Source organism: Strix uralensis, chromosome 10, assembly GCF_047716275.1.
Source record: "Strix uralensis isolate ZFMK-TIS-50842 chromosome 10, bStrUra1, whole genome shotgun sequence".
NCBI classification, from domain to species: Eukaryota; Metazoa; Chordata; class Aves; order Strigiformes; family Strigidae; genus Strix; species Strix uralensis.
This window is the reverse complement of record NC_133981.1, coordinates 17,751,869-17,764,076: the sequence shown is the minus strand read 5'-3', so window position 1 is coordinate 17,764,076 and position 12,208 is coordinate 17,751,869. Positions and strand designations below refer to the sequence as shown.

Below are 12,208 nucleotides of genomic sequence, written 5' to 3'. Positions count from 1 at the left end.
CGCTTCGCTGGGTAAAGACTGGCTGGATGGCCGGGCCCAAAGAGTTGTGGTGAATGGAGTTAAATCTGGTTGGCAGCCGGTCACGAGTGGTGTCCCCCAGGGCTTGGTTTTGGGGCCACTCCTGTTTAACATCTTTATTGATGACCTAGACGAGGGGATCGAGTGCACCCTCAGTAAGTTTGCAGATGACACCAAGTTGGGTGGGAGTGTTGATCTGCTCGAGGGTAGGGAGGCTCTGCAGAGAGACCTGGACAGGCTGGAGCGATGGGCTGAGGCCAACTGGAGGAGTTTCAATAAGGCCAAATGCCGGGTGCTGCACTTGGGCCACAACAACCCCCAGCAGCGCTACAGGCTGGGGAGGAGTGGCTGGAGAGCTGCCAGTCAGAGAGGGACCTGGGGGTGTTGACTGACAGCCGGCTGAACATGAGCCAGCAGTGTGCCCAGGTGGCCAAGAAGGCCAATGGCACCCTGGCTTGCGTCAGAAATAGCATGGCCAGCGGGGACAGGGAAGTGATCTTACCCCTCTACTCTGCACTGGTGAGGCCGCACCTCGATTACTGTGTTCAGTTTTGGGCCCCTCACTACAAAAAGGACATTGAATGACTCGAGCGTGTCCAGAGAAGGGCAACGAAGCTGGTGCAGGGTCTGGAGCACAGGTCTTATGAGGAGCGGCTGAGGGAACTGGGGTTGTTTAGTCCGGAGAAGAGGAGGCTGAGGGGAGACCTCATCGCCCTCTACAACTACCTGAAAGGAGGGTGCAGAGAGCTGGGGATGAGCCTCTTTAACCAAGTAATAAGCGATAGGACTAGACGTAATGGCCTCAAATTGTGCCAGGGAAGGTTTAGGCTAGATATTAGGAAGTATTTCGTCACAGAACAGGTAGTTAGGCATTGGAATGGGCTGCCCAGGGAGGTGGTGGAGTCCCCATCCCTGGAGGTGTTTAAGAGTAGAGTCCACATAGCGCTGAGGGATCTGGTGTAGTTGGGATCTGTCAGTGCTAGGTTAACGGTTGGACTAGATGATCTTCAAGGTCCTTTCCAACCTAGATGATTCTGTGATTCTTTCTCTGCCTTACTCTACTAGAAAATAGTTGCAGGCAATGCAGAAATTTTTTCAATCACTTGGTTTCTAATTTGTGAGCAACTTTGTTTCCTCTGCCATGAAAGGAGCTCCATCAACAGCAGACCTAAGGAAACCTGGTCCCTCATGGATTTTGTATTTGAATAATTAGTTTCTGCATGTTTGGGGTTTCTTTTCCTCATGGCTACTGTGGTTTCAGTCTGCCAGTGTCTTTCATGGTCAGTGTATTGTAAGTTATGTGGTTTCAGAGATCCCTTAGGGACCTTTAAAAGCTTTACTGTTCTTTGAGCTTTTCACTGAGCTGAAGCATGGCCACCACGTTCAAAGCTGCTGGCAGGCAGTCAGCACCACCACAGCACAACCATGTGCCATCATGAAGTTCAGCTTAAAACAGATGGAAAAGGAAGCCTACAGTGAATCATATAGTAATCTAGCAAAAATCCTTTAAAAACACAAGAGAACTGCAATAGCAAATCTGAAAAGGCATCAAATCAGAAAATGCTTGTTTGTAGCCTCATCTCTTCAATTCACAGAGATAAAGCCTGAACCTCCAAACCAAAAAGCTTGAACAGTCACGATCTAGCTACCAGATCTTCAGGCCTGAATGCCCAGACAGTAGGGAAGCTCTATAGCTCAAATCTGGGGTCTTGTTCTTCTCTCACAAACAGTAGGCAGCCACAACCACCCAGCATAAACCCTCCTGTCACAAGAGGAGAGTCAGTCCTTTATCCCTGCAGCCCATCACCCTGCAGGACTGCCTGGTACCACTGGAGAAGCAGTAGCTGTATATAAATGGATGGCTGATTCATGCTGGGACACTGGTCTATTTTCTTGTCCCCCCCAACATGATCTCACCCAGCACAAGAGAGCTGTAAAGCCAGTTCCCTGCGTGGTCCCACTCCAAGCTGCAGTGGCCACACTGGGCTGAGCAACCAGAGGCGTCTGTGGCTTACTGGAGGCTGTGATCCTTAAGGCTTTGTCTGGTTGTAATTAAGCCATCTCATTCTTCTTGATGAAGGCTTGCTTGGGAGGGTATCCTGCCTGCTTTACTCAGCAGTGTCTGAAAATACCAGTGAACAAGAGGGCAGCGCAGGAACAGGCACAGAGGCTGCTAGGATCTGCTTGCAGGCTGCAGAAGGAAGAGCAGAGCCATGCTAAGACCATCAGTTTGAGCCTCCAGTGACCTCACCCACCTTCTCACCTACCTCGACACACATCCAGAGGCATACAGTCATCTCCACGTCCCTCCCCTCCTGCCCGGCAGGGCCCAGCTGTACTGCTCCCCCACCCTGGGCAGCCCAGGGCTGGGCTGGGGCCACTGCACCCCCCCAGAGGTGGAGGCCAGGACCTGAGGCCTGGAGGGTGGGTGCCATGCAGAAAAAAGCAACCCCAGGTTGCAGTGAGCTCACTGCAGCACGAACAGCCAAGGTGTTTTACTCCTTCAAGCACCCTCTACTTTGAGATTAATTCAAATAAAAATTGTTTTATTCACAGGACAATTGAAGCTTGCAAGACAAGTAACTGGTGGGACAGCTACTCGTTAGCAGCCCTAATTATTATTCAAGACCCAGGCTGGTGTTTAAAAACCCTCCATGTTCCAGTACAGCTCTTCCACTACCCACAATAGTTCGGCAACATCTGAAGCTACAGTAACCGTTAAACTGTTGTCCCGTGGTTTGGCTGAAAACCTGCGTTAAACAATATCAAGACTTATCTTGAGATGAGCTAAGCAAAGTTGAGCAAATGAGAGACATGCTCTTGCAACAGAAAGCTGGCTAGGCAGAGTGTTGCCAACACCTCCATCTCAAGAAGTCAAGTCCAAGGGCTGCCTAACCTCATCTCTTATCCAGAGCAACACCAGACACTTCCCAAAGAGGTGCAAGAACCCCAGCCCGCCTGCATAGGTCTCAACATGCCCTCCAATGCCTCGGGACAGGTTTACATCTGGACCATAACACCCATTACTCCCTCGGGAAGGTATCACTGCTTATTACACCAGGTCACCTTGCTTCCCATTTAAGAACTTGAGTTAGACACTCTGTCTTGCTAAATTTATGGCCTCATCAACTTCTGAAGACAATGAGACATGCATAAGTAAACTCAGTTAATCAGTGGTTAAAATTATTTTTTCACAGGCCAATCATCCTTCAGTTAAGTTCCACAATTTCATGGCAACAAGCCCCAGACAGGCTGGAGATGCTGGGAACAGGAGGTTCTCCCCAGCTACCACACAATACATACCATGCCTGGGCAGCTATTGGCTGTCATCAGTCCGGCTGGGAACAGCACTGTGCCCTGTGACACAGTGGATTCAGTTTATAATAAAACCAAAAGGAAAAAAAAATAGGGCAGCCTTGACAAGATCTGCTTGACTCACCCCTGCTGCTGTGTTTAACATTGTTGGAGAATTGCTCCATGCAAGGAGAAATTTAGGAAAAGCTTAATGAGGAAAGCTTGTGATGAGGAAAGCTTATCTGCTCTCCTTTAGACCAGCCGCATGCCTGCCCAGGACAGATGCAGTTGGCACATATATGGAGACGGCTCATACGTACTGAAGGAGCCACTCATTCCATAACCACACGTTTATGAGACAGCTCCTAATCAAACACTTCCTTCAAGCACAGATAGCAGGCTATCCTCAACATTCTCACCATGGGCACATGACATCTCTAGCACTCTGCTGTCTGCAGCACACAGCAGCCTCTGTGTAAGGACCCACCAAGCCAAGTGACAATCCCAGCCTCAGGGCACCTGTCCCCTGTCTAACTCAGACTATCTTGTGCTAGGAATTTACCCTAATCCTACATCTTGAGTAAGACTTCCAAGCTGTCCGCAGTACACTAGCAGATCACATGGCAGTGCCTCCAGCTAAGCTACATGCCTGCTTTCTAAATGCTCTGCTCCATGTGGGTGCACAAAGCATGGGAGACGTCTTTTTACTGTAGGGGAAAAAATGTCATTCTGTTCAAAATTTCATTGCTGTATTGCTTACTACATTGCCTTCTCTCTAGACTACTATGGTGTAATGAGACAAGGAGGACTGCCTACCCTTGGGGTAGACAGCAGAACTGGGATCCACAGAGAGATCTTTATATATTAAATAGAAAACACCAGGATCAAGATGCTGAAGAGGGAGGACAGTCCAGACACAGACAGATGTATGTGCTTTATCTAGACAGAACACCAGATGCTGACATAAAGAGCAAAGGCTGCAGGAAGTGAGCACATCTAAAACAAAACAAGCAGCTCTGCAAGAACCTGTGTTCTGGGAAAAGATCAGTCACACCTTCAAGCACAAGAGTCTGTGCCCGGCACCTCCTGCAACTGGAGAGACTCCACTCGGGCTTAGCAGGGAATGCAGCAACAGCAGAAGCGCCCAGCCAGGGGCTGCTCAGCCAGCCCTGCTGCATCGAGCAGTGTCATGGCCATGATGGGGACCCAGCAACAGCAAGGCAGAGTGGGGCAGAGCCCTCTGCTCGCTGCACAACCCACCTCCCCATACAACTCTTTGTTGCCAAGAACGCAGCATACTGAAATCTCCTTTCCTAAGGTAACATCTCATTGTCTCACCTTGATTACTAGTGAAGCCTGTGAGTGATTTCAGCTTCTCCTATCAAACCTGGTTGTCTCAAAATCATCACATTTCTACACATTCAGAAGAAAAAGAGAAATCCCTCAGTGAGCAGGTAGAGAGGGGAGCCACCTTCATGCTCCCACTAGGGAAAGGCTGCAGCTCTCTACCTGCCCACTGGCTGACCATCAAACACACACTTCCCCAAGCGGGAAGTAGCCCAGGCACAGGCTGTCTCCAGCCCAGCTGATATTTAGGGGATTTGGGAGAGAAGAGGGTAGTGTGGGGTATTAAGAGTTACTGCATCCGAGGCAAGTGTGAGAGAAGTCAGACAGAGCCTGTTCACAGAGCAGTTTGTCCCTCGCTTAGGTTACAGTCAGGAGTTTATGCTAAGGACTTTCTCATTTCTCAGTGGGTATCACAAGGTGTCAGCTCTGTTACAAGCGAAGTGGATCAGCCCAGGGTAATGGCCCTAGCATGACACCGAGATGAATTTTGGTTCAGGTCCCAGTTTTACTTTTGGCATCAAGAGGCATTTGCTTGTTCTGTGTCCCCTTTTTACCCCTGGCAGGACAGTCTCCCAGCAGGGACTGCTCCTCCAACACACATGGCACAGGTCTCCGCTGTGCAGACATATGACCAAGGTAAGACCAGCAGAAAAACGTCCTAATTATCAAAACCAAGCCCAAGAAAGTCATTAAAGGACAAACTATCCCTGACCACTCAAGTCAAGTTCCTATGGTCTACCTTAACGCACCGTTCGCCCATCACAGGGCATGCTGGATCTGCTTGCTTTCAGGGTACTGCACATCCCTCCAGCTGCAGAGCTTCTCCTGTTTGACTGCTCTGCCCAGGGTGGGTAGAAGAGAAACAGGCCCCACTGCCTGCCACCTCCCCCAGGGCAACTTTCCCTGCTTTTCCAGAAAGAGCTGCTCAGTGGAGGAGCCCTACTAGATTTCTCCTACTTTTGAAATTGTTTTTTCCTTCTAGTCGACGATGACCTACATAATAAGCAGGTCACTGGAACATGAGAGATGTTTTCTGAGGCAGAGGAGAAAAGCCAATCAGTTCCCCCGCTGTGCGTGCTTCTGAGGACAAAGTGAAGCGCTGTTTCCCAGGGGTCCCACTCAACAGCCTCCTTCATGCTCTTCCTGCCTGAAATCAGCAGGAGCTGCTGGGATCCCACTGGGGACCTGATCAGACCCTGAGCAGAACATCAGGCTAATTAAGGACCAGCTCCATGTGGGACCGAGGGGAGCTTCGGGAACACAAACCCTCCTCACATGAACAGTAAACATGCCATGTGCAGCCCCTGTGCAGAAGGCTGTGAGCCTGTGCCATGGCCCAGCTGCGTGAGATTCAACCCGCCAGGCAAGGCGAGCTCTCATCAAACAAGCAGCAAAGGGAAGAAAGGAGACAGCAGAAAGATGTGAACGGGACAAGTCCCCACCATGTCTGTGGTGCAACCCCACCCCAGCCAAAGGAAGGATCTGGTTGTAGCAGGTCTGCAGACAACAGGAATACGAGACTGAGTCGCTCCCAGCTGGAACAGTGCCCTGCCTGAAAATTTGGCAGGCAAGAAGCAGGGTTAGAAGAGCTTGAACTCAGTTTACTTCCCAAGCTCTAGTCATTTCTGCTCCTTTATGGGGAGCATTCCTGAAGGCTTGCTACAATAAAGTACAAACTGGAAATAAGGCTTTGAGTAGCCAAGAGAGACCCTGGGATATCCGTTCAGCATCAGTTGGTTTAAGGCATGGCAGCATGGAACTGGACTGTCTCGAGATGTTGTCTCCAGCACCATCCTCTCTCATCTTGCCACTGATCTCTCCCCATCTTCAGCCTCCCCCTCCCAAATGGGAGACAACACTGCAAAAGATGTAGGCCAGCATACCTAATCCCCCCAGCGTCTGGTGCACTGCAAGCAGGAAGCAGCTAGCTACCTACCCAAGGGTAAGGCAAGAATCTATTAGAGAAATGAATGTAACGTGATCCTGCCTGGGGCTCAGAGTCAGTCCCAGAAGGATATATGGAGCGAGTAACCAGAGCAGGCAAGGGTAAGAAGCTCTCTCAAACAGCCTGATGGCTCAGAGAGCTCCAGTAACAATAGTGCAAGTCTGGTAACTAGGTCACAGTTATGATCCTTAATTAATCCTGAAGAGACCCCATCTGTGGTGGGGAACAGATAAGGTAGCTCATTAAGCCCAGAAGCAGGCCAGGAGTAATGCCAGACCCCCGCCTAGCCCCCAGAGGTTTGGGGACAGAATCCCGTTTGGCAGCAGCAGCAGCTTTACCCAGCCTGCTCTCTGCCAAGCTTTCAGCCAGCAGATGCACCAGGCTCTCCCCATCTCCTCCGAGGAAGCGATGGCAGCCCAGAGCCTGTTCACTAGCCACTTCCCAAACCACGCTGACATAAACCATGAAACAGGAGAGAGGTGGGATCAAAACCAGCCCGGGGCAGGCAGACATGGGGCTCCAGCAGAGGAACCATACCAAATCCTGCTGGACAGCTGAGCCCTGGCTCCCTGCACTGTGCTTCATCCACAACCCTGCTCTTCTCCCCCACATCCCTCTGTGCTGGGGTGTGCTATTCTGAGTCGCTTCTTCTCCTGACTCCTCTGGGAGAAGCTGAGAAATACCAGCTTCTCCACGTGCACTGCCTCAGCTTGCACAGAGGGTTAAATTAACATGCTGGGCTTGCAGCCACAGCCCTGAGACTGGGTGCTGCAAAGGGACATCAAGGCCGGTGGAGAAAAGGGCCTTGACACTGCAGCTGAAGTTAGGAGGGGTCACGTGCCGGCAGGACCAGGTTGTTCACTTGGCAGACAGACCTGTTCCTGACCATGACAGCGGAGAGCCCATCTGGCAGCGGGGAGGCAGAGACCAGCTGAGGGCAAGGGCACGGATGGCTGACACCTGGGAGAACAGTCTGGGTGCATGCGATCTGCCCTCGCCTCTACAGTGAGCTGTGGTTTGCATCTACACATGATCCCTGCGAGTGCCTTGATCTGCATAAATCCACTGGTGACAGGAAGATAAGCTGAGATAATGTTGATTGGGTTTTCAAGCCCTGCTTCTGCCACCTGAGCAATTAAAAAGCAGCCACCATCAGCAAAGATGGCAAAACCTAACACAGCTTCTGAGGACTCAGCACAGAGCAGGAGCATTAAAAATAGTTCTTTCAAAGGAGGGATGTGTGACTAATAAGCCTTAAACTGACAACAGTTGGGAGATGGGGGCAGCTTAGTACTAAAACCATGTCTCCAGGGACCCTTATTAAGGTGTCACTTGTGCTCACTACCACCCCCAAAGGCATTGTGTTCAGCAACATGCACAACTGACAGCACACCAGGGAACAGACACGACTCCATACAATTAAACCAGAACAAGTAGCAAGGAGAAGAGCTGCCAAGTAAACATAAAACAGTACTTCTACCCAAGGAAACCTTGAATAGCAGAGCAATCAAACTCCAGGCATACGCACCATCACCATACACAGGCACTGTTCTCCCTCACCCAAGTGCAGCTGGGCGAGGGACTGCACTGCTGTGAGATCGCTCCATGAAAACTAGGTCACTGGCTATCAAGCCCAAGAGACAGTGCAAGGACTTTGGGAAGGATGTACTGAAATCATTTCTTCCAATTAAAACACAAGCTTAGGAAGCAGCTCTAGTTTATTTGCTTTTGTAATTGGAGCTTTAAATCTCAATTACTTGCTCAAAATCTCATTGTACTTCATGGTAAATATATCTTGACAGGGTTTTTGCTGTGGAGGAGACACACAGTTTGGGGAACCAAGTTGAAGCAAATACAGGAAAGGTTACCACCTTTCTGAGACAGTAGAACAGAGAGCACAGGTAGTGTGGAGCAATCCATGGTCCCAAAGGCTCACAAGGGAATCCTGGGCCTGCCCCCTTCACTCACCCACAGAAGAGCAGCACACTTGTGTGCTGTGCCAAGCACCAGCCTCCTCTCTCCCTCCTCCATGCAAAGTGCAAGACCAGGCGCTACACAAGCCCCGAAGATCCTTCTGGATTTCAGTACTAGATAGCACAAGGATCCAGAGGGTTTGCACACCTTACAGTTGTTGGCTCCTGTTTTGTGGCTGAAGTGGTGGCTGCCCCCTCCCAGGTACCCCACCCTCCACTACAGGGTCTCACTCCTGCTGCAGGTTGGACAGGATGAATGTCTGCTTCATATCTTAGAGCCTGGCCTAGGAAGCATGCATTGCCCAGCATGACATCTCTCCCCAAAACTGCTTCTTCCAAGACATGGTTGCCTCACAAAAAGCAGCTTGGCAAAAAGCCTATTTCACACCCACCCAGACACACAGATTGCTCAGCACACCCCATCAGAGGCAGAAGAATTGACCTTTAAGTAGTGAATGGGCTGGGGAAAAACGTTGCGAGGCAACCCAACCACCTCTCTACTTCTTAAACACTGAAATAATACATGCCAGCTGTGCTGTATTTGCAGACTTCAAAGTGCCAAAGAACAGAAATACAAAACTGTCATTAGGGCTTTTGGGGAAACAGTTCAGCCACTGCTTAAACTCGAGCATCCCAGCAATAGCCTTGTGCAGTGGAATTAATCTGAAAGTTCGATGGTGCTGATGGCTGGAGAGAATCACTCACTCTTCACCCCAAATTACTTCTCCACGTAGAGCCACCACCCCTCCACACCACACTCTCACATGGCTTTCTCCTTATGTGATCAATCATCCCTTATCAGTGCTAAGAGGGGGGTGTCTCAGGGGAGGTCTCCTATCTTAACACTGAATTTATAGTTTGATTAACACATTATCAAATTTCACATGAAACAAGATACAGCTTTTTGAGAACATGAATTCTGAATTGCTTTTTCAAGTTAAACTTTGAAGCAGAGACTTGTCAGGACTAGAGGTCTTTAAAAATCAACATTGGAAGCACTTAAAAAAACCCCAAACCATCACCACTACACTAGTTCACCTAGGAGCTTGTGTGATTGCTGCGGCAATTTTTGGGCAAAGTGCTGCAACTTGCAAGTCTGAAGACACCAGATTTTCTAATGTATACAAAAGCTCCTTAAGATTAGCAGAGCTCTACATAAAACCACAGCACACAAGTCAATCACAGGATCCATCACTAATGCTAAACCAGCAATAACCCTCTGCTCTCCCTTGGTTTGCTCTTACAATCAATTCAACATGAGAAACCAGGTATGTAAGTGAAGAGAATGATTTAACATTGGGTTTATATTTTTGCCATTTCAGTTTTAATTTCTCAGCTGATCTCTTTCAACTTTTTTGTTATACAATGTTTGCACTTCCATCTCTTTCTAGGACATTTTCTGGAATCAGCTTTTGTCTTCTTTGCCCAGGGCTGGGACAATGCATTTCCAAGAGAAAGCACGTGCATCTCACCTGATTAAGTGGAGGGATTCCTGAAAAGAAGACTTTAAGGGACTCCAGGTTCTTTACCACGTCTCCTGGAGGTACAAGAGCAACACATTTTCCAACCATTACCACGGCCCCAAGCCAACACCTGACAAGGCTAGGCTTGCTCAGCACACCAAGCCAGAGACAACTCGCTCCTTTGAGTCCTCTAGCTCCAGAGATCTCAGCTGGGATGGTGTTCAAAGCAGCTGCAGAACCATCAGGTCAAATAAACTACATGCAGAAAAGGCTGCCAGCAGGGTCACAGTACCCCAAGAAACCTCCCATCCCAGCGGTCCTGGCTGGTCCTCACTTGTACTCCTCCTGGTACCGCCTGTGCTGCTTGGCAGGCAGCATGGCCCAGGAGCCTTGGAAGTAGAGCCCAGAGCTTTGCGTGACTTCAGCTGTTTGAAAGACAGCGCAAACAGAGCACCTGCCAGCTTTTTGAAGAGTTCAGTAGGCAAACAAGGAATGGAAGCCTCGTATACTGCAATAACCTTAATATGTCACAGAGTTTCTCTGGTCTGCAGCTCCCAAGTTCAGCTTTGGAGATATGATGTGCTGATTTCCTCCCCTAATATTTCAGCACTAGCCCCTTCTTCCCTATTGCTGACACTTGTCTCATTTTAATACCTTATCACCACCCTCTATCTATAATCTTTAGAGCACAAGGAGGAATAATGTATCTTGCACGTCAAAGGTTAAGCAACAAGAGCTATTGCAAAACAGCACAGCAAACCACATGGGCAGAATCCACCAACACATACAGTGGGAGATGGAAAGATTTGCACAGGAAGGAGCTGGACACCAAGAAGGCCGTAGCTCATCCTTCCAGCTTTCTGCTGTGGCACACAGGTTGTGGTGTTACACTGACTCTCCTCCCACTCACGAGTGAGTTTGGCCCCATGATGTTTCATACCCCCTGTTACCACACACTTCCATGCTATTTTAATGTCTGGAACATCTCCATTTTAGATGTGAGACATCCTTCTGCTCTACTGCCTGGCCACTTCCCTCTCAACCCTTTGGACTGTTTCTTTCAAGGAGCTAACTCTAACTGACTGTACAACTATACCAAGTAATATTAACAACAACTAATTTTAACTATAACGACTAATTCTTTAACTATAAAGCTTCCCTTACCATTGACGGAAACAATAAAAGATCAAAACTGCTTTACACTTCCCTCTGTTTATTGCTTGCTTTCTCCAAGACAGCTCTTAAGACTGTCTCAAGACCAGCAGCATCTAATGCTATGGAATAGCTGGATAAGAAGAAAAGCCACCCAGATAACAGAAGAGTTCTGTTGCCTCACTGGGTACTCGCTCATGGGATAACACCCACACAGCAATTCCCAGCTTGGGTCTAAGTCAGGAGGGGGATTTTCCCCCACCTTCTCATGTCATCACCAGATATTTCATTCTGAAATGCTTCTCCTTCTCCTTGCTTCACTCAAATATTGATCCTTGCAGAAGAAATGAAAACACCAGATGCATAAGAGAAGATTAAGCCTTTGCTGAAACAAACCACAACAACTAGCCTTGCTTGTAGGTGTACTGTACCTACAATAGACTTTTTAAGGTCACAGCCTTTTGAAATCCCATCATTTTCACCCTCCCAAAAGAGATCAGAGACTATTAGGACTAGGATGCCTTTATCCTTATTTCCAGGCTGAAAAGGCAATCTTATTTGTATTATTACGCCTAGGAAAAGAAAGGTAGCATGTACCTCTGCAGGAAATAGCACTGATTAAAAACCTGGCTAGTCAGGGAATCTCCATTTTGACAAACAACACTACATCAGTTTATACAAAGGATTTAACTTACCGTGTCAAAGTGAGTCTGGGGTGACTGGGGAGGACCGAGGGCACTTGAATATGCTACTGCCTTGGCAGGCCCATGGGACAGATATACAAGTCAGAGAGATGATTTTTTTGTCGTGGTTTAACCCCAGAAGGCAGCTAATCCCCACACAGCCACTCGCTCACTGCCCCCCAGTAGGATGGGGGAGGGAATCAGAAGGGTAAAAGTGAGAAAACTTGTAGGTTGAGATAAAGACAGCTTATAATTAAAAAAGAGGAAAACAACAACAGAGGAAAAAACCCACCAAAACCAAGAAAAACAAGTGATGAAAAAGAAAACAATTGC

At 48.7% G+C, this 12,208-nt stretch overlaps 1 protein-coding gene across 13 annotated transcripts in view; it reads right to left on the bottom strand.

The window, feature by feature from the left end:
- POC1A (POC1 centriolar protein A) overlaps positions 1-12,208 on the bottom strand; it is a 93,528-nt gene that overhangs the window by 75,352 nt on the left and 5,968 nt on the right. Inside the window, exon 5 of one of the 13 annotated variants that reach the window (XM_074879468.1) lies at positions 2,034-2,209. The exons of the other annotated variants lie outside the window; for them this stretch is intronic. The gene's annotated coding sequence lies outside the window, so the exon portion shown is untranslated. The remainder of the gene's footprint in view (positions 1-2,033; positions 2,210-12,208) is intronic. 13 annotated transcript variants of the gene reach the window in all.